The 23,052-nt window shown below is 43.9% G+C and overlaps 1 protein-coding gene and 1 long non-coding RNA gene across 3 annotated transcripts in view; one reads left to right on the top strand and one right to left on the bottom strand.

The window, feature by feature from the left end:
- Positions 1-10,488: 10,488 nt before the first annotated feature.
- RALGAPB (Ral GTPase activating protein non-catalytic subunit beta) overlaps positions 10,489-23,052 on the top strand; it is an 89,020-nt gene continuing 76,456 nt past the window's right edge. For both annotated transcript variants that reach the window (XM_049650800.1, XM_049650799.1), the window contains exon 1: positions 10,489-10,762. The gene's annotated coding sequence lies outside the window, so the exon portion shown is untranslated. The remainder of the gene's footprint in view (positions 10,763-23,052) is intronic.
- LOC125936616 (uncharacterized) lies at positions 15,575-22,288 on the bottom strand. The gene is made up of 3 exons (XR_007462079.1): positions 21,924-22,288; positions 21,498-21,542; positions 15,575-15,661 (listed from the first exon to the last, which is right to left on the bottom strand). It is a non-coding gene; the product is annotated as an uncharacterized LOC125936616 (long non-coding RNA).

The following is a 23,052-nucleotide window of genomic DNA, read 5'->3' as shown; positions in this document are numbered from 1 at the left end:
GAGCTAGCACGCTGGAAGCACGTACTGCCGTGTCGGGCACAGGATACGCTCAGAGCACAGCTCTTCTCGAAAAATAACTCGTTTACTTTCAAACTGTAAATGACCCTCACCCCCGGCCCAGCCTCTTCTGTCTGCCCTCCCCCGCCCACTGCAACCCTTGCCCCACCTGACCCTCAGCCCTAGCGGAGACTGCCCATCCTCCAGGGTACATGAGGGACCCTCCTCACTGCCCATGGCATGCCTGTCCACCCTCCCGTCACACGCCACACCGCACCAGCACCGTAGGCCCCAGCCATGCGGCTACTGAAGGTTCCCGAACGTGCTCCCCTTTTCCCGGCCTGCCTGCTTGGGATGCACCCCCCGTTTCAGATGCTGGCCTGACTCAGCATGCGTCACTTCCTTCAGGAAGCCTTCCTTGGCTAAACCTCCAGCCAGCGTGGATTGTCTGCCCCGCCTTTCATTCATACCAAGTGTCCATTGTGGGAGGCACGATTCTCGGAACTGGGCTGCAAGAGAAGGCAAAAGAGCAACCCCCTGCCTTCATGGTCCTTTCATTTCAGAGGACTGAGACAGACCATAAACAACGTCCTAAACTTTGCTGGAGAAGGGCTGAGCGAAAGAATAATAAAGCAGGGAAACGAACAGGAAGTCTGGGGCAAGAGGAAGAGCAGCATTTGAAACTGAGTGGACAGGGAAGGCCTCACCCGGGAGGTGTCATTTGACTCTAGGGAGGGCCTCTCACCTCTGGGTGTTCATAGCAGCCTGGCTGCCTCCCTCGCAGCCTGGCTGCCTCCCTCACAGCCTGGATGGGGTGGCAGGAAACTTTCCTCTGGGGTACCAGGCCCAGGAACCAGCCAATGAGGCCACTGCAGGGCTGTACCTGATTATGAGTGGCTGCAATGGAGGCTGTGCCTGTCTTGAGGGCAGGCTCTACACCTGCCAACTCTGGCCCTGTCGCCCTCCCACCCACAGCTCAGTGGATTAGGGAAGCACCCGACAGGCAGTGCTAACCCGTGACCTTGGTTTAGTACTAAGAACAGGTTTTCCTCTGGGGAGATGTGATGAGTATGTGAAGAGCCAGAGTAATCGGTTGCAGAAACAGGAAGAGACAGGAATTGAGTCCCTTTAACCACAGAATCCAAAGGTGCAGAGCACTAAGCTCCCGTTGCGAGGGAGGGAGCCATTTCTAGAACGCTTATGGGGAAAAACAATACTCCAATCTCCAAACCACGTTAATGTTCCAGAAGGCCTGGCGTTCAGCTGTCCCTGAATTTTTGCAAGGCATGGCCAAGTGACCAAAACTCCTGTCTTCCTATTTTTCTTACCAGAGACCTTACATTGACCACCACTGTGCCTTTGCCAGGGGAGCCAGACGAGTCTGCACCTAACAGCCTCAAGGGTGTTACTTACCAGTGCAGTGACTGACACACACAAACAGCTCAATCAGCATTCAAGGATGTGGAATGAGGCCAATCGTGGTCTTGACCGTGTGCACCAGAAAGGGCTCATGGAGACCCCTCTGTCCCCGTGATTACAAACACCGTGTCACCAGGATACCTAACTACACCCGCATCAGGAAGCAGCCTGATGAAATCATTTAGAGCCTGTTGAATTAGCGCGTTGTCCCTCAATCGCCGTGGGGGCCTGGAGCCTGTTATTCTGCCTCCTTGGGCCTCAGTTTCTGGCTCTGTGATTTGACCCTGTGCACCTACCCCCAATAGTTAGGGTCAAATAAGACGATGCATGTTGAATGCATAGCACAGTACCTGCCTCATAGTGCGCGCTCGATAAATATCAGCTATTTTTATTTGATGAGCACGTCTTGCATGTTGCTAGTTAGCATGAAGAACAAATATGTCATTATGACAGACTCATCTGTCAACGTGACACCATAAATACTTTCCTCTTTGCTCATTTGCAGATATCCCTGTAGGACTTGGTGGTAATCACCACCACCACTGATTGAAATTTGATTGTATGCCACGCGCTGTACTAAGTAAGCCCGTCTATATAATTATCTCATTTCATCTTCGCAACAACCCAGTGAGGTAGATTTAATTATCTTCCATTTTATAAGGGAGGAAACCAAGGCTCAGAGAAACGGAGGGACCTGTCTTACTTCTGGTGAGTGGCTCAGCTCGTTTCGCATTTCCTGGCATAGTAAGTAGTGAAAAATGTTGCAGGCCGATTTCATAAATAGCATGCGCATCTGAGGTTGTCAGATGCTTGTTTGGACTGGAAAACTGGAAATTAGGGTACTTTACTATTCTGTCCATCTGCTTCACGTTGCCTGTTTTCCAGCTTTCCTAAAATACTCCCCATCTAATTCAGCAATCTTTAGTCTTGAACTTGTGAACCTGACATGGAGAGAGACAATAGGCATATTTCAGCCAACACCAAAATATCAACTGTCTCCTTCTTTACTGTTGCGTCTTGAAACAGAGTCATCCTAGGTCTCCCGAGCTTAAGGAAACCTTCACCGAGTGTTACCAAAGTGGCCCAAGAACCAGGATTAGGGTCAGGAAGAGCCATGATCCCATCAGAAAATAGGTGCTTGGTCACAGAGGCCCTGATGAAGCAGCTGGTGGGAGTTATATAGCTGAATCAAGCCAGGAGAACAGAAGCTGGAAGAATCAAGGTTCACTTGTCCATTCAAAAAATACTTGTCAGGCTGCTGTGCTGAGAATAGGGACACGGTGAGGAATAAGAAATTTCTTCCCTCAAGAGGATCACATACATAAGATAGTAAGTTCTATTCCTTCACACCTCAGGTATCTATGGCCAGTCACCGTGTGCTGAGTCTCGCTGTAAGCTGGGCATACAGCTCTGATCTAAAGCAGAGGAGGGGCCTCCTGGAGCTTATAGTCTAGAACAGCACTATCCAATAGAAACGTAGTGCATCCTATATAAGTAATTTAAAATTTTCCTAGTGGTCACTTAAATAAAAAGAAGATGAAATACATTTTAGTAATATATTTTATTTAACCCACTACATTAGAAAATACTGTCATTGGAGGGGCACCTGGGTGGCTCAGTCGGTTAAGCGTCTGACTTCAGCTCAGGTCATGAGCTCATGGTTAGTGAGTTCGAGCCCCACATCGGGGTCTGTGCTGATGGTGCAGAGCCTGCTTGAGATTCTCTCTCTCTCTCTCTCTCTCTCTCTCTCCCTCTCCCTCTACCCTCCCCACTCGCTCTCAACATAAACTTAAAAAAAAGAAAATATTGTCATTTCAATATATAACCAATATAAAAAACTACTAATGAGATACTTTACACTTTTTCCGCACACTAAGTCTTTGAAATCTGCATATTTTTTTTCAATATATGAAGTTTATTGTCAAATTGGTTTCCATACAACACCCATTGCTCATCCCAAAAGGTGCCCTCCTCAATACCCATCCCCCACCCTCCCCTCCCTCCCACCCCCCAAAAATCTGCATATTTTATGCTTGTGGCACATCTTGGTTTAGGTGAAGTGCCTTTTGAATGTTTAGTAGTGGCCAGCGGCTACGTTATTGGACAGCGTAGGTCTAGGTGATGAGGGGCTCAAGGCTAATTCCATGTAAGAAGAGTGTTCTGAGGATGCCTCCTTTACAGGAAGGCGGCTGCATCTTGTTGACTCTTAAAGAAGCTTCTGTAGCCTAGGTCCCCCATCCTCTGGCGGGGAGAGGTCAGAGAAGGTTTCCTGGAGGAAGTAGAATTGACTGGGCAAAGGAGGGGTGGTCCGTGTATACAAGCAATGTGGGGGATGTGGGGGCTCAGAGATGGCCGGTGTGGACGGCGGGCAGCACTGAGGCCTGGGGCAGCAGCCTGCTGTGAGTGTGAAAGTACGGGGTTTGTGCCACACACACGTAGTTCAACCCAGCCAGGGGACTCGGGTGACAAGCTTCACCCTCTCTGGGCCTCCGTTACCTCCCTTGAAAGGATGTGGTCAAGATGCACGAGAACACTTGATATAGCAGATGCCCTGATTCATTATTAAATTGTTGACCTCCGTTAATATTTATTACAGGTTCTTCTGCGCGTATGGAGAAGATGGCCAAGTTTTGCTTTTGTTTCCTTGTCTCGGGAACTTTGGGGTTGAAGGCTCCACAGCAGTTTTTAGAGACGGACACACCCCTCCCCTTATTTTTCCCCTGACTTTATTTTTGCCAGAAGTTGGATGACACACGTAACAGATTTGAGTTTTAAAAATAAATCTTTTGGGGGCGCCTGGGTGGCGCAGTCGGTTAAGCGTCCGACTTCAGCCAGGTCACGATCTCACGGTCCGTGAGTTCGAGCCCCGCGTCAGGCTCTGGGCTGATGGCTCAGAGCCAGGAGCCTGTTTCCGATTCTGTGTCTCCCTCTCTCTCTCTCCCTCCCCCGTTCATGCTCTGTCTCTCTCTGTCCCAAAAATAAATAAACGTTGAAAAAAAAAATAAAAAAAAAAATCTTTTGGGGGCACCTGAGTGGCTCAGTTGGTTAAGTATCCGACTCTTGGTTTCGGGCCAGGTCATGATCTCAAGGTTTGTGAGTTCGAGCCCTGCATCGGGCTCTGTGCTAGCTGTGTGGGGCCTGCTTGGGATTCTCTCTCTCTCTCTCTCTCTCTCTCTCTCTCTCTCTCTGTCTCTCACTCTCTCTCTCTCTGCCCCTCCCCTGCCTGTGCTCTCACTCTCTCTGTCAAAATATATACATAAACTTAAAAGAATTTTTAAATAAAAAATGAATCTTTTCCTCCGGAATAATCTTAGATTTACAAAAAAGTTAAAAACCTGGTACAGAGAGTTCCCTTATGCCCTTCCCCCAGCTTCCCCCATAGGCACCTTATGCAGCCACAGTGTATTTGTTAAAATTAAGAAATTAATGTTGGCACACTACCATTAACTGAACTCCAGACTGTTTTTGGATTTCACCAGCTTTGCCTCTAATGTGCATTTTCTGTGCCAGGATCTGAGCTAGAGCACCACATTACCTGTGGTCATCATGGTAATCATGGGTCGTCGTCTCCTCTAATCTGAAACAGATTCTCCATCTTTCCTTGTTTGCCCTGACCTTGACGGCTTTGAAGAGTGTTAGCATTTTGTAGAATGGCTCTCAGTTTGGGTTTTTCTGATGTTTTCTCATGACTAGAATTTCGGGGAAGAATATCACAGAGGTGAAGTTCCCCTCTGAACATGTATCAGGGGTATATGATATCTACATGACACCACCAGCGATATTAACCCTGATCACTTGGTTAAGGGGTGACTGCCAGACTTCACTGTAAAGTTACCGTTATTCCCTTTCCAAAGATTCTGGTCTTTGGAATACAGGCTTGATTGTAATACGTAGTTTAGAGAACATGTTTAGAAATCTTTGCCCAACAGTGAGAGAGCATATATTTTTCTCAAGCACATTTGGAGCATTTACAAATATTGACCATGTTTTATGCTGCAGAGCAAGTCTCACATACCAGTGCATTGGAATCATATAGACTACAATATGTGACTACGACATAGAGACATAAAACAAACTTGAGAGAATACTTAGACTTGAATGAAATGAAAATCCTAATCCTACATATCAAAAGTTGTGGAATGCAGCTAAAACCGTACATGAGAAGTATAACCTTGAATGCTTTTGTTGGGAAGTTCCTACCAGTAAGAGAGCGTGTGACCCATCATATGGGAGACTTACCTGTATTGACCTGTGTAGACGGGAGTTCAGAGGGTCCAGAACTCCCCAGCATTCTGGTCTTTGGCATTCCTTCATAACCATGAGGGAATCAGAACACCAGATTTATTCCCTGGCAGCATTTTTTTTAATGTTTATTTATTTTTGAGATAGAGACAGAGCCTGAGCAGGGGAGGGGCAGAGAGAGAGAGAGAGAGAGAGAGAGAGAGAGAGAATCCGAAGCAGGCTCCAGGCTCTGAGTTGTCAGCGCAGAGCCTGATGTGGGGCTCAAACTCACAGACTGTGAGATCATGACCTGAGCTGAAGTCAGAAGCTGAACCACGACTGAGCCACCCAGATGCCACCCCCCACACCCCCGCCGGAACCTGTTAGTATTGAAGCAATAAAACTTACTTTGTAGTTTTCTAATACATTTATATAATGCTCGGTATGTTAGTACTCGTGTTGGTGGAGATAGGCACAACAACTCCTACCAGAGGGGGTAAGGTAACTGCCCTGAGAGCCACCTGAGGAAGGGACTACAGAGTACAAAGAGTAGAGGATCCCTGCTGCCCATCTCCCCCATCACCCTGGCTGCAGTAGGTCCGAGTGGTATCATGGTGTGAACAGAGAAGTGTGAACCAACACTTCGACCCACATCATGCAACTCAAGCCCAGTCATCTTCAGTGGACTGTTGGTAGCTCAGAATCCTAAACTCATCCTGGTTTCAGTGTGACTGAGAATCACCAAAATCAGCCTGCCAACACACTTTGGCAGCCCAATTTCACACAAGCGGGTGAAAGGAATTCTGCACCAGTTAGCAAGAGTGGGTTCTTTGCCAGACTGTCCTCCTGGAACCAGAACTGGCCATGAGGCTCCAGAATGATTCCATATATGTAAGTCCTGGAGCTCTTCAAGGCATCTGGTCAATCTCACACGTAAGTGAAAGGAGGAGGTAGTAAGAAAGACGGTTGAAGAGCTCTTCAAAGAGAGGAAATAAAGAATAAGACAGGGGATGGACCTAGTCTGGGAGTGCATCGCCCTGCCTGGATGGCACCCTGGCTCTGGCCAGTCCCAACCACTGGAGTGAGGCTTAGAAAACTTGAAGGTAGAAATTTCTAGCTAACAGGACCCACATGGGACCTGGTCTGGATTGGAGCACCCTACCAAGATGACATTATGCCTTGGAGGGGTGCATGGAAAAATTCGAGGAATACTGATCCAAAGTGCAGTACTCCTTGAGGCACAGGGTCTGGGACGGGGGACCTCTTTTATTTTTAAGTTTATTTATCTATTTTGAAACAGAGAGAGAGAGAGAGAGAGAGAGAGAGAGAGAGAGAGAGAGAATAAGAGCAGGGGAGGGGCAGAGAGAGAGGGAGAGAGATCCCAAGCAGGCTCTGCACTGTCAGTGTGGAGCCCAGTGTGGGGCTCGAACCCATGAACCAGAAGACCATGACCTGAGCTGAAATCATGAGTCTGTCCCTTAACCAACTGAGCCACGCAGGTGCCCCTGGGACAGGGGACCTCTTACCTAGGTGTAATGATGATACTCTGGTATCACTGGATATTATTCACTAAGACTTAACAGTAGAGCAAGAAAGTGGTTAGATGCTGAGTCAGTGCATTTTCCATCCACTATCCATCCATTGTCCCCACATCCACCTACCTATCCATCCAACAAATGTTTATTGAGCACCAACACTGTGCCAGTATTGTTTTAAGTTCAGGGGAAATAGAAGGGAATCTTCCCAATCATTATCTACCCCAAGCTAATTCTATACATTTTAAAAAGGAAGAAAAAGAAAAAAAAATGGCTACAGATGAGATACCTCTTATACATCTGTTAACGACTTTTCTCAATTATGACCCTTGAAAGTGTTTTAATTGCCATGAATGCATACAATTTACTCCCCAAACTTAGTGGTTTGAAATAATGACAATATTTATTTTGCCCATGAATCTGCGCTTGGAGCTGGGCTCAGTAGGTTTAGCTTCTCTCTGCTCTGCTTAGTGTCAGGTAGGTTGATGTGAAACCTGGGGACTGGAATCATCTGAAGGCTTCCTCACTCACATATCTGGCCATTTGGTGTTGCCAGATATGTGATGATGGAACATTTCCACACGGTCCTTTCATGTGACCTGGGCTTGCTACCAACATGGTAACTGGGTTCCAAGGACAAGCATTTGAAAAGGGGGTAAACTAATGGAAGCTGTATCCTCTTGATGAGCTAGTCCCGGAAGACACATAGTATTCCTTCTGCCACATTGGCCAGAACAGTCACAACCAGACTCAAGGGGCGGGGACGGGGACATGGATCCCATTTTTTACTGAGAAGAGTGTTGGCTATATTGTAAGAACTGTGGGATGAGTTGTACATATATCTGTATGGCCAACGTCGGGCGGAAAAGTCTGCCAAAAGAAGGTTAATATAACTCCATTTTTCCTTTGTGAATGCAATGCCTTTTAATACACAATAAATAAGAACACAATACAAAATTATATTTTGACATAACAGTTTCAGATGAAGACATTCCTCCAATTTATTCTGCTCTTCTAGTTAGAAATTATGATGTGGAACAAGTGTGAATTAGAGAAACCATAAAGTTTCCTTCTGTATAGCGTTTCATGTTTCTTCAGTCTATTGTGTGTGCATACTTTCCTGACATGTTTCAAAGTATTCTCATGTTTAGTCTTTTCCCCCCGCCTCAGGTGGTTTGTGCGTGTGTGCACGCTATAACTTTACGTTGATTTAAGCGAAGCCCTCAAACACTTAAAAAACTGGTAAAGAAAAAGGTGTAGAAATATGTTACTTTTGAGGAATGACTCTCTTACATCTTTTCTCCACCACCCCCTGCCTAATATTATATCTTATCTTCCTGACCAGTACAATGGTCCTTACCCTTTGTATTTTATGTAAAAGCCCTACTCTTGACTTGAAATTATTTATTGCTTATGTAAATTTTGTTTGCATTATTCCTTTAATCTATTTTTCTGTTAAAATATTTAGGTATCTTGGGTTGGAATTGAACATATTTTTTCCCATTAAAATTAATGGAAATAGGGGCGCCTGGGTGGCTCAGTCGGTTAGGCGGCCGACTTCGGCTCAGGTCATGATCTCGCGGTTCGTGAGTTCAAGCCCCGCGTCAGGCTCTGTGCTGATGGCTCAGAGCCTGGAGCCTGTTTCAGATTCTGTGTCTCCCTCTCTCTGATCCTCCCCCATTCATGCTCTGTCTCTCTCTGTCTCAAAAATAAAATAAAAATGTTAAAAAAAATTAATGGAAATATATATTCTTTCACTCAACAGCTTTCATTTAGAGGTATTCAATATTTATTATATTAGAAATGTGTTTGGTTGAAAGTAACATAAAACTCAACAAACTGTGGTCTAAATAAGATTTTCCCCCTCTCATAAACAGGAAGGGAGTCCAGTGTTTGTGCGGCTGCTTGAGTATGTCCTCAAGAACCAGGCTTCTTTTATCTTTCTGTTCCACCTTCCTTAGCACAGTCCTCCTCGTGGTCTCAAGATGACTGCTGCACCTCCAGGTGTCGTGCCTCAATTCCATGAATGAAGTCAGGGGAAGGGGAAGGTCACAGGTGTCTCCAAAGACTTCCTTTTTATTCTGGAAGAGAGGATCTCCCTTCAGACTTCTGTCTACATCTTATTGGCCAGAACTTGGTTTCGTTGCCACTCCTAGCTGCAAGGGAGGTTGGGAACTCTATGCTTTGCTTTCCAGCCTCTGTAGTTTAGAAAGGCAAGGGATAAGTGGTTGGGATATTGAATGAACCTCTTAAGATATTTGTCACGCTGTGTTTAATTGAAGTGTATTGCTTTGATCAACAAAGTGTCCTGGATATAGCCCCATTCCTATCCTGGAACATTCTTTCTCCTTGTTCCTCTTGCCTCTAACAACTTTCCTGGTGTGGGGGTGGGAGGGGGGGCAAGGTCTTGAGGAAACACTTCTCTTTCATCCTTTTTATGAGAATATCAGTTCCCTTGTCCTTCCTCCGTGGTCTCTTCTAACAGAAGGTAAGGAGGAGTCAGCATTTTCTCTGCTCTCTTCCGCTCTTTTCAGACAACCATGCCTTCAGTACCACTCAACATCCTGATCCCGTCTTCTTTGAATATCAAGGACAGTCTCAAGGCCAGGGCCTCCCTTCTCTCTCAGCCCAAGTTTCCCCCTTTACACTCCCAAGGCACTTGAGCTGTACCTCTCTAAGGCTACTTATTACTTTCTTCGTTGAAGCCGAAACCAAAATACTGAAAGTTGAACTGTTTACAAAATGTGTGGTGCACTGTAGGTGCTCAAACCGGTATCTCCTGCTATTATTATTACTATTTATGTCTTATACCCTACATCAGACTCAGTTCCTTAACGAGAGGCTCTGAATCTGATGTCTGATTCATTTTAGTAATCTGCACCTGGCCTGGAATTGAGAGCATTTCTCATAATTAATGCTATGCCCAGGTAATAAAGGGGCGGCGGGGAAAGGGCAACATTTCAAAGAAAGGGTGCTGTAATGGTAGGATGTGAGAAACTCCTAGAACCTGGGTGGGAGCCAGAACCTTGCAGAGAAGCCCCTTCCTCCGTCCGCACAGAAAACACGCAAAGTCGGGATTGATGCACAGGGACGCAGGTGCAGCGCCCCCTCCGCGGCATTGAGATAAGGTAGGCGCAGCCGTCACTTCACTCCTCCCACTCCACTTGCTCCGGAAAGGGAGGAGGGAATATGCTCCGCGCGGCCATCTGGGATAGCTGCGCACGCGCAGCTTCCGGCTCCGTGTCTTGGGAATTATTTGACGCCGCCGCTTCGGACCGGCAGAAGGCTCTGATCAGGCGCGCCGCGCACGCGCGGTGGTCCGCTCGGTTCGGGGAGTTATTTGACGCTGCCGCCCCTGGCAGTCGGAAGTTGCCAGAGCAGAGCCCAGCCGGCCGGCCCGACCGGCCTTCGTCGTCCCCGGGCGCCCTCGGAGAGCCGCTGACGGGTGGACTGACCGACCGCCTAAGGACAGCCGGCCAGGGCAGCGAAAGCGCCGGCACTATGGCGCGGGTGGCGTGAGGCGGAAGGCCGAGTGCGGCCGGCGGCGGCGGCGCCCGCCCCAGCGATGCGGGCCCCGCCCGTCGCCTCAGGTAACCGAGCGGCCCTCCCCGTCGCGGCCGGACCCTCCCCTCCCCTCCCCTCCGGGCGGTCCTGGGACGGCGAAATCTGTTTCTCGGGCCCGGGTGCACTCAGGGCCCTGCCTTCGGAAGCACGTCTCTGCCTTTTTCGGGGGACCCGCGGGGTCCGGCGGAGCCTGGCCCTGACTCCGGGGCGAGTCGGCGGTTTCTGTCGGGTCTGTTCAAACCGGGTCTAGCCTTTGGGAGCTGCCCGGGTCGGGCGCTGCGCTCTCCTGGCAACCTGGGGGAGGGGGCGGGTCTGGAGCGGAGCTAGACAACTCCGGCGAGGAATTTGGTCCAGCAGAAGGGTTGCTCGAGTTGCTGCCGCCCTGTGGAGGCGATGCTGCCCGCTGCACAGTGACGGTCGGATGAGGAAGAGTTAATAACGAGAATAAACAGCTTACCCTGGTTAAGCGCTCACTGTACGCCAGGCCTTGTGCCAGGCCATTACGTTCACCACGTCTAACTTCACAAGAACCCTGTAAGGTAGGGTTCTTATCCCCATTTTACTGACGATGCAACTGAGGCTCTGAATGGTTTGGTGACTTACCTGTCCAAGGTCACATAGCTGGTGATTTGGACCCCGGCATCCTGACTCCAGATTCAAGTTCTTAACAATTAGGTCAGTGGCTCTCCAACTTTGCTGCACGTTAAAGTCACCTGGGGCAGCCTTTAAAGATTCCTGATGCTTAGGCAGCACATCCAGGCCATTAAATCAGAATTGGGGGGTGGGGGGGTGGTGGAAGTGGGGGGACCTAGACGTCAGTATTTTTTAAGGAGCCACGTGTGATTCCAGTGTGTAGCAAACTTTGGGAACTGCTAGGATGGGCAGTCCTGCATCTCAGAAGACATTGCACTGTGTCTCCAGTTTCACTGTGTAGGAGAATCATCTGGGAGTTTGTTAAAAATGCAAGTTCCACTTGCAGAGATCCATCTTATCCTTGGGCCCAGTGACGACTCCACTTTGTGAAAGCCGATTGGGGGTGGAAGGTGACTTTCTTTGCAGGGTTTCTGAGTTGCTGTGCCTTTAAAGTGTATACATCTCACGCAAAGCTGTTAGTTTGTAGTTTTCCTGGGCGTGCAGTACTCACAGGTCTAGTGTCTCTAACTTCTGGGTCATCTTTGCACCGGCTGTTCTTCTGCCTAGGCCATCTTCCATGCTTTGTCCCCTCTCCAACACTTCTCTCTCATACGCACGTGCACATAGCTTTTTCTTCCGGTTTTAGTAACTTAGTATATTTTCATTGCAGAATGCCTGAGCTGCTATGGCCCAGCATATTTACAGATTTTAAAGAAAGGCAGGGTAGTAATTCAGATTGTATTTGTTCTTGGCTGGTCCTTAAGCCATGTAAACTTTATAAAAGGGAGTGAGTGAATATGTGTGTGAAGGTCATTATGAAGGGGTTTGGGGACAATTTTTTTGATAGCAGTTAAACACAGTGAAGTATGTGGACTGAATGAAAATATACACACTGTGTATAATGATATTCTTTACAGGATAAGGATTGTTGTAGAAAGATTCTCTTGGTTGAACTTTGTACTCTTCTGTCAATTTTTAGGCTGAGGCTAATATGGAAACTGATGGGACAATTCTTGTTAAATTCAGATACTAAAGCAACTTGCCCTTGGTTCTCTCTGATCACATATGGACAGAGTATCCAGTTCTGGCTTTAACACAAGGAAGAAACTCAGTCTTTAAGCCTGAGGTTTAACTCTGTAGTTGATATCCAAAGTAAAGGTGAAAAATTCCACATGATCAGTTAAAGACCAAAAGTGACTTGAATCAAGGTAGCCTGAGACTTAGAAATGGATTCTGTTTGAGATCCTCACCAGTGTGAGCAGGTGTGTTCTCTGACATGTGTAAAAATGTTTTGGATAGAGTACATGATTTTCTTTGATAGAAGATGATTAAAGTTTAAGGTACTTAGAGTTTAATTTTAAGTTTTTGTAGGTGAAGAAAGTAGGTAATTTGCCCGAGATTTCATGGTTGGGTTCTAGCACATCAAGGACCAGAATTCAGCTTCTTTCCTCTGGACGTAGTGTTTCCTTCCACCCCCATCCTCCACGGTGAAAGGATGTCTTATTTGTTATTGGTGTGTGTGTGTGTGTGTGTGTGTGTGTACACATGTACGTTGGGGATGGGGGAAGTGACTGTAGTCTGCTATGTTTGAGATCCTCATTTAGATGTATAGTGAATGCTTGGCGTGTAACATGTACTTTGCTGTATATACTGAGGATACCAAGATAAATACGGCACAGCTCCCGTCCTCAAGGAATCTGTAGTCTAGTTAGAGTTGTAATAAAAAGAATAGTATCTGGGACGCCTGGATGGCTCAGTCGGTTGAGTGTCCGACTTGGGCTTGGGTCATGATCTGGCGGCTTGTGAGTTCGAGCCCTGCGTCGGGCTCTGTGCTGACAGCTTGGAGCCTGGAGCCTGCTTTGAATTCTGTGTCTCCCTCTGTCTCTGCCCCTAGCCCACTCGCATTCTGTCTCTGCCTCTCTCAAAAATAAATAAACATTAAAAAAAAATAAAAAAAAATAGTATCTAAGGCAGCTCTGTCAAGTAGAATTTTCTGCAGTGTTGGAACTTTTTGGTTTTTGTTTTTTAGTATTTATTTATTTTGAGAAAGAGATAGAGAGTGAGCAGTGAAGGGGCAGAGAGAGAGGGAGAGACAGAATTCCAAGCAGGCTCCGGACTGTCAGCATGGAGCCCAGTACGGGGCTCAAACTTGTGAACCATGAGATCATGACCCGAGCCGAAATCAAGAGTTGGATGTTTAACCAACTGAGCCACCCAGGCACCCTGATAGAACTGTTCTATATCTGCACTGTCCAGTGTAGTAGCCACTAGCCACATGGGACTTTTGAGCACTTGAAATGTGGCTAGTGTAGATAAGGAACTGATTTCTAATTTAATTTAAATTTAAGTGGTTACATGTGGGTATGGCTACTGTATTGGGCAGAGCAGGTCTGAGGTATGAAGGATGAGACCTGTGGTGGTACCGGTGGAGGCAGGCAGGGGATTCATAGTATTCATACTTCTTTTCTTTCTCTTCTTTCTTTTTTCTTTTCTTTTCTTTTCTTTCTCTTCTTTCTTTCTTTCTTTCTCTTTCTTTCTTTCTTTCTTTTATTTTTATTTATTTTTATTTTTTTTTTAAATTTTTTTTTCAACATTTTTTATTTTTTTTTATTTTTGGGACAGAGAGAGACAGAGCATGAACGGGGGAGGGGCAGAGAGAGAGGGAGACACAGAATCAGAAACAGGCTCCAGGCTCCGAGCCATCAGCCCAGAGCCTGACGCGGGGCTCGAACTCACGGACCGCGAGATCGTGACCTGGCTGAAGTCGGACGCTTAACCGACTGCGCCACCCAGGCGCCCCATTTCTTTCTTTCTTTTAAACAGACTAGCAAAAGCTACTTGTTTACACTTTTAGGGAGGAATACAGGCACAACCTTTCTTTTGGATATGTGATAGGATACCCAGTAGAATCTGGTATATAGGTGAATACATTCCTTTGTGACCGAACTTGGTTGATATTTGCCTTTTAGGGTCAATGGGACTACAGCAGAAACGTGAACTATAATCCTTCTGTCTTTACTCATCATAAAGTTATATGGATGACCTTGAGAGCACTGTGTGCCTTAAAATCTAGCGTGGTTCATTTGTTTACTCAGTGTTTTGGCACCCTGTTCCCTATTTTTCCTAAGAGAAACAAAGCATGGCTGATAATATGTACCTTGCCTTTGTACATCTCAAAGTATGTTGACTTGTATCGCTTTATTTGATTCTTCCCCGGAGTACTTTAGGTAGGTACTGCGGGTGTTCTCCCTGCTTTGCAGACGAGGAAACTATGACAGAGAAATGCCAGGCGACTTGTCCAAGGTCATTATGGTGAGGTATGGAGTCAGAACAAAAGGGACAAGCATTGGACTTCAGAGCAGGAGGTAGAGTTTCTTATCCCAGCTCTCCTGTCACTTGCTGTGACTCTGAGCAAGTTCTAGCCTTACTTGCTTTCTCACCTGGTATCTAGTACATCTGTCTTCCTTAACTTTGTAGGCTTGTTATTGGAATAAAATGAAATAACATGTGAAAGCTCTTTCAAGATGATCAGTTTTCCAAAGGTACACTGTTACCAAGCCAGATCTCTAGTGGTTTTTTTCCTGTATGATGCTGGCCTCCTAACTCATCCCGTCAGTTATTCACGTTGAATACTATGGTGTGCCGGTGTTGTCCTAGATTCTTCTGTCTTCCTCGTTATGAAATCTTCCCTTGTGCAGCCACTGTGTCCTGTTTGTATCTGCATACTGTACACTAGGACGATATGTGACATGTAGCAAGCGTTGAATAAATGTTTGTTTCATGAAATAACTGATGTCTGGATTTACTTTATGAAGTTTTTAAAAATCGATCTCTGTAATTAGACTTGAAGCTTCTTGGGAACAGGGATCTTATTTACTCATTATTATTATTCTCTGTGCATGGTGTATAGAAGGCATACACCTTGTATACGGGCATACACCTGTAATAAATATTGATAGAGTCAGTTGATACAATTAATGTCAGGCTGTGGTCTTAGTGTGTCTACCAGCACCAACGTATCGGTCATTTTGGTAATCTGTCAATTAGAACCTTCGTGTTACTTTGTGGTAGTACCAACAACCATGGGCTGTTACCAGAACACAGTCGCCTGATAATAGAAACCTCCAGAGAGATTACCTAGAAAATGGACAAATGTAGAGTTGGACGACACTAAGTGATCTGCAGGGGAGCACTGTCATCATCTTCTCTCTCCTCCTGTCGTACTTACTTCTGGAGTATGGAGGTAGAGACTTCTCTGCTAGCAGCTCAGGTTAATAGCTGACCGAGCCTGTCTGGGGAGGAGGCACAAGATCCTTAACATAGCAGTCAGAGCCCTTCAGCCTGTCCTCCCTGCCTCGTCCCCATCCTTCCTCCCTCCCGCTCCTCAGTATATAAGCCACACTGGAGTTTACTTTTCTATTGTCCCTTCAGCTTGTCTTGGATACTTACACCAAATTTCTTTACTGGGAATTCAGTTCCTGTTGTATCATTTCTATGATAAAGTTACCATCCTCTCATTCTCCGCCCCCAGTTTTTACTAAATTAATTACAAATCTCCAATCGTAGCATTCATACTCTTTCAAAATCCGTCCCTGTTTATCTTTGAAATCTTACCCCTTGTACATCTAGCTTTTTTTCCTGCCACTCTGGGTTTTTAGTTTCTGGTGCTGTTTTTTGCTACTTGAAGCAAGCGCCCTGCCCTTCCTCTTACATATTTTTCTTTTCTATCTGCCTCTTTTTGCTGTCACTCTTACTCACTTAATTTTCTTATATGTTAAAATTGTAACCTTCCTTCAGTACCCAGTTCATTCTTCCCTGATCTTATCCTGTTGTTTTCCAGCTCAGCCCTTCTTTGAATCAAAAGTAATCTTTTGTCCTCTGAACTTTCTCAATATCTTGCCTGTAGCTTACCTTAATCGGTTTAGTTAACACCCATCATCTCCTATAGATACGGTAAAAAGGAAAAGATTCTCCTTGTGGTGAAAACTCTTAGGATCTACTCTCTAAACAACTTTCCTGCATCTCATACAGCAGTGTTAACTATAGTCATCATGTTGGACGTTACATCCCTAGTGCTTATTTATCTTATAACTGGAAGTTTGTACCTTTTGACCACTTTCCTCCAGTTCCCCCTCCCCAAATCCCCCACCACTGGTAACCACAAATCTAATCTCTTTCTGTGATTTTTGTGGGTTTTTTTTTTTTGTTTGTTTGTTTTGTTTTTTAAGATCCCACATATAAATGAGATCATAAAGTATTTGACTTATTTCACCTAGCGTGATGCCTTCAGGGTCCATCCATGTTGTTGCCAGTGGTAGAATTTTCTTGTTTCTTTATGGCTGAATAATATTCCATCACACACACACATACACACATACACCCTCTCCCCCCCCCCCCCCAACTTTTTTATCTTGTCATTCATCAGTGGATGCTTAGGTTGTTTCCATGTATTAACACTGCTATGAATGTGGCGGTGCAGATACCTTTTTGAGTTAGTGTTTTTATTTCCTTTGGATATATTCCCAGAAGTGAAATTGCTGGATCATATGGCAGTTCTTTTTTAAATTTTTAAGGAACCTCCATGCTGTTTTCTGTAGTGGCTCCGCCAGTTTACAGTCCTGCCAACAGCGCACAACGATCCCTTTTCCTTCGCAGCCATGCCAGTGTTTATTACGTCTTTTTGGCGATGGCCATTTCAGCAGGCATGAGGTGGGGTCTCATTGTGGCTTCAGTTTGCATTTCCCTGATACTAATGATGTTGAGCGCCTTTTCATGTACCTGTCGTCCATTCGTAGATCTTCTTTGGAAAAATGTCTATTCAGATTCTTTGCCCATTTTTCTTTTTTTCCTTTTTAAAGTTTACGTGTTTATCCTTAATACTAAACTTTATTCATAATCAAGGAATGAACACAAAATGCCAGACTTATCAAATTAATATTTTTTAAAATTACAATACCCAGTGTTGGTTAGAGCCCTGGGAAACTGGTACTCTCTGCTCTGCTGGTGGGTACTAAATAGTAGTTTTCTAAAAGGCTTGTGAAAATACGTTTCAAAGAGCTACAAGACGCATACTACATCTGATCCAGCATCAGCGCTTCTAGCTTAGGAATCTAGTCTGAGGAAATATGCATATATGTGGATTTAAGAAATGTGACAGTTTATATACATCAATAAGTTAATAATGGTCATTTCTGGGTTACAGGCTAATTTTTTTTAATTTTATTTTTTATTTTTTAAAATTTACATCCAAATTAGTTAGCATATAGTGCAACAATGATTTCAGGAGTAGATTCCTTAATGCCCCTCACCCGTTTAGCCCATCCTCCCTCCCACAACCCCTCCAGTAACCCTGTTTGTTCTCCATATTTATGAGTCTCTTCTGTTTTGTCCCCCTCCCTGTTTTTGTATTATTTTTGTTTCCCTTCCCTTATGTTCATCTGTTTTGTCTCTTAAAGTCCTCGTATGAGTGAAGTCATATGATATTTGTCTTTCTCTGACTAATTTCACTTAGCCTAATACCCTCCAGTTCCATCTACATAGTTGCAAATGGCAAGATTGCATTCTTGAAAGTTTATTTATTTTGAGAGAGAGTGAGAGTGGCTAGGGGAGGGAAAGAGAGAGAATCCCAAGCAGGCTCCACACTGTCAGCACAAAGGCTGATGCAGGGCTCAAACTCACAAACCACGAGACCATGACCTGAGCTGAAATCAAGAGTTGGATCCTTAACCAACTGAACCACCCACGTGCCCCCTGCCCATTAAAAAAAAATTTTTTTTAATGTTTATTTATTTTTGAGAAAAAGAGAGACAGCATAAGCAACAGAGAGAGAGGGAGAGAGAGAGGGAGACACAGAATCCGAAACAGGCTCCAGGCCCTGCGATGTTAGCACAGAGTCCGACGTGGGGCTTGAACTCACAAACTGCGAGATCATAACCTGAGCCTAAGTTGGACACTTAACTGACTAAGCCACCCAGGTGCCCCATCCCTGTCCATTTTTAATTGGATTATTTGGTTTTATTTGCTGTTGGTTGTATGAGTTCTTTATATGTTTTGGATACTAACCCCCTATCCTTTTTTTTTTTTTTTTTAATGTTTGTTTATTTTTGAGACCGAGAGAGACAGAGCATGAGTGGAGGAAGGGGAGAGAGAGAGAGAGAGAGAGAGAGAGAGAGAGAGAAAGAGAAACACAGAATCCGAAGCAGGCTCCAGGTTCTGAGCTGTCAGCACAGAGCCTGACGCGGGGCTGGAACTCACGAGCTGTGAGATCATGACCTGAGCCGAAGTCAGACACCCAGCTGACTGAGCCACCCAGGCGCCCCTAACCCCCTATCCTATACATGATTTGCAGATATTTTTTTCCCATTCAATAGGTTGTTGATGGTTTCTTTTGTGTGCAGAAGCTTCTCAATTTGATGTGGTCTGACTTATTTTTCATTTCGTTGCTTGTGAGTTAGCTATGATTTCCAAAAAATCCAATTCCAAGACCATGTCAAGGAGCTTTTTTCCTTTGTTTTCATTTCTGTAAGAAATGAAAGAGCTTCATTTCTTACAATTAAGTCTTTAGTCCATTTTGAGTTAATTTTTATGAATGGTATAAGATAGGGGTTGTTTCATTTTTTTTTTCCATGTGACTATCCAATTTTCTCAGCACCATTTATTAAAGAGACTGTATTTTCTTGTTTGACATTGTGAAATAAGGGCTACGTAAGTGTGTATGTAGTTGTGATTGTGCTGATAGCAGCAGATACCACAAGTGGCATAGCCTTTGGTGATGGGATTTTTCTGAAATGGGCAACAATTCTTTTATTTCTTTTGTTAATGGTTCTTGGTATGGTAAGGTTCTAGACAAAATATGTTTCAGTCTTTTCTCAGTTTACGTGGTTAATTGCATTACTGGAAAACTCAGTGTATGTTAAAATAGCACAAAATATTTTGTATTTTTGTATACACTTTCAGGCTTAGACATTTAAGGACAGAATGATTTTCTGGCAGGCATTTGACAGTCGTGTGAAAAGTAGCATAATTGTTCATTGTGCAGAACTGTCTCCTGCATTGCAGAATGTCTAGATTTCCTGGCCCTGCCCATAAATACCAATAGCACGCCCCAATCATTTTGTTAACCAGAAGTGCACTTAATATTTCCGAAATTTCCCTCTAGGGGGCAGTTCTTTTGTGTTGAAAACCATTGACCTAAATTCTTGAGTGTGTCTTGTTGGCCTTACCTCCTAATCAGAATTGAGTTTTATCACTTGTTTTGCTAGTTTAATAGCTAATTGCTAATTGTTGCTTTACTTTGTTTTTTTAAATTCATGTTTATTTCCAATATATATTTTCTCTTCATTGTTTTATTTAATTTGCCTGTAATTATAGTGTACATCTTTGTCTTAAAATTTTTTGTGTATTTTGTTAATATTTAGCATGTTTTTTCTATTAGATACATTTTAATAGTTAAGTTCAACTTTTCCATTGTATCCTTTCTACTTTACATGTTTCTTGAAAGCACTTATTTCATTTTCTGACATTTAAGCATTTAAATATTAATGCATTTAAAGAATTAGAATTTCTTACATTAAATTTATTTGTAAGTTTTTAAGAATTTAAGACCTGTTAAGCCTTAAAGCTTAATAGCCTTGGTCTTTCATAGTGTGTTTTTAAAGAATGATACTCCTGTCTTTTTTTCAGAATTGGAAGGGATAGCAGCTATGTCTTAAAAATGCATGTTCCCAGGCCCCAGTGCAGATCTGTACAGAATTTCAGTTTCTAGTGATAGGGTCTGGAGATACACAGATTCTGCACCCTCCCCCAACCCCATGATTCTTGTGTACGCAGTGGAGTTTGAAAACTAGCTTGCCTTTTTTTTTTTTTTTTTTTGCCTTAAAATATTTTTTTCTCTCCAATAGTGTATTGTCTGGAATGTATGCTAAATATTTAGATATTCTTTAAATATTTGGAAACCATCCAACTACTTTAAAAAAACTAATTAGCATAAAACAAATGGACATCTTCCAATTTTATTTGTATACGACATGCAGAATTTTTGACATACCTCAGTGGAATAAAGCGAACTTTCTAAAGTCTTCCTGTCTCCCACTGGTAAACCTTGACATTCTGAAACATTTATGTAGTATCTACTGCATGCCAGGAACTATTTAAAGATTTAGGAAGTGAGGTTTCCATTCAAAAAAGGCTGACACTCTTGTGGTGAAGAGATCTTTACATGGCTAACAAATAAGTTAATGTGAGGCTTGGTATGAACAGCCTGTAATAGACACAAGGAGGAGGGATGATTTGGGGAGTAAAGAAAAGGCTTACCAAAGGGAGGACGTTTGTGCTGTTCCTCGAAGGAGTAGTAGTACTTCCTAAGTACTAGGATCGAGGTGGGGCACGGCCGTGCAGTTAGTGGGGAGTAGTGCAGGCAGTAACACAGGGTATGAAAAAACTTGTTGGGTTTGAGTGATCATCATTTGTGGCGTTAGCTGGGGGAAGGGATACATGTTGGAAAGTGTTCATAGAAGATGAGGCTGGGGAGGCGGAGTAAGCAATTTCAATTAGAATTCTAACAAGGTTTATTTTTTTTGGATCGTATAAAATCATCTTAAATTTTATATAGAAGAATACGTATTTAATAATTGGGCCTGAGAATACCCAATAAAGCTTTGAAAAAGAATAGTGGAGGTGGAGGGGGCTTCCTTTTTAGATATTAAAACATTCTGTAAAGCGACCAAATTTAAGTCATTATGGCATTGGCATAGGAATGGACAAACAGACAAACAGATACATAAATAGAGCCTATGTAAATGAGGATTTAGTGTAGAAAAATTGGTATTTCAGTTCATTGGGAAAGGGTGTATTTTTAACAGATGATGATGGCATAACTGACTGTACATTTACAAGATAATAAATGGCACCTTTCCTAAGCTACTTATATAAGTAAGTTCCAGATGAATATAAAATTTAAGTGTGAAGAAATAAGCAATTGTCTTGTGGGAAATCTAGGAGACTGCATATACACTTTAGGGTTATGCTTTCACACTTTTGAACCTAGACCCATAATAAATGTATCTTACACTGTGACCCCAAATATAGTATTTACGGAAGGTGAAACAAGTTTCACAGAACTTTGCTTACCTTTACTATGTGCGGTACCTTTGTTGTATATCTTCTTCCACGTAACTGAAAACAAAAGTATTACCCATTACATTTATTTCATGACCCACGGTTTGAAAAACACTGATAGAGGAGATGGGAGGGAGAAACCACCGAAGCCAGACTCAAAACTAGAAGCTATAGGGGTGGCTGCGTGGCTCAGTCAGTTGAGCATCTAACTCTTGATTTTGGCTAAGGTCATGATCCCAGTGTTGTGGGATTGAACCCCACGGCAGGCTCTGTGCTGAGCATGGAGCCTGCTTAAGAGTCTCTCCCTCTCTCTCTCTCTCTGTCCCCCTCCCCCGCTCACTCTCTTTGTCTCTCTAAAATAAAAAAACAAACAACAAAAAAACCTAGAAGCTATAAAACGTAAATATATGACTAGAACAATGAAATCTCACTTCATACCTGTCACATTGGCAAAGAAAGAAAAAGAAAGTACTCCTTGGCAGGAGGTGGGGAGTGGGAACAGGGAAGGGCTCTCATCCATTCCTAATGTAGCTGGTTGTTACAGCTTCTTTGGGGAAGCAATCTGGCAAGACCTATTAACATTAAAAACAAATGCCCTTTGATCCAATAGTTCATTCTTGGGAACTTGTTCCATAGACGTTAAAAGGCCACTGTTTATATGAACAAGCGTGTTTATTGCATCATTTCCTGGTGACAAAAAAATGGGAAATGGAGTAAATACACATTATTAGGAGATTGGTTGGATAAGTTATGCCACACCCATGCCATGGAATGTTACACAGTCATTAAAATGAGTTTATTATTAGTTGGAAAGATATTCATGAGGCATTGTTGAATGTAAAAAAAAAAAACACAGATGTAGAGAAGTATACAGTCCCTATCTATGCAAGTATATAAATTATTTTGATATGATCGAATTAAGGTAGAGCAAATACAAGAGGAAATGTTAGGTTGTTAACATGGATTATCTATCCAGGGAAGTGAATCATTTGGACAGGAAATGAAGCTAAATAAAATGAAAAAGGTAAAAAAAACCCCACTACACTAAAACAAAGCAGAGGCGCCTGGGTGGCTCAGTCGGTGGAGCATCCGACTTCGGCTTAGGCCACGATCTTGTGGGTTCATGAGTTTGAGCCCCGGGTCAGGCTCTGTGCTGACAGCTGGGAGCCGGGAGCCTGCTTCAGATTCTGTGTCTCCCTCTCTCTCTGCCCCTCCCCCGTTCATGCTCTGTCTCTCTCTGTCTCAAAAATAAATAAACATTAAAAAAAAAATTAAAACAAAACCTCTCTGTAGTCTAATATTCTTGTGTATTTATGTAAGGGGCTGTATGTATAGTATATTGTATATACATATGCACGTATGTACGTGTTGATTTAAAAAGGTGAGGAAAATGTGTGGTGTGGGAAAAAAAGTTATCATCTGATGGAGATGGCTCCCTGTCAGAACTTTGCCTTTTTCCCCTTCCATTTTTGAGAGTGTTTTTGTTTTGGGGGGAGGGAGGAAGAACACCAGAATATCCTTGGGGGAATCCCTTATAAACCTGAGGAAACAGAGGCAGTCGTAATAA

The sequence above is a fragment of the Panthera uncia genome (assembly GCF_023721935.1).
Source record: "Panthera uncia isolate 11264 chromosome A3 unlocalized genomic scaffold, Puncia_PCG_1.0 HiC_scaffold_11, whole genome shotgun sequence".
NCBI classification, from domain to species: domain Eukaryota; kingdom Metazoa; phylum Chordata; class Mammalia; order Carnivora; family Felidae; genus Panthera; species Panthera uncia.
The sequence above is the reverse complement of the archived record's forward strand: the minus strand, read 5'-3'. Positions and strand labels throughout refer to the sequence as shown.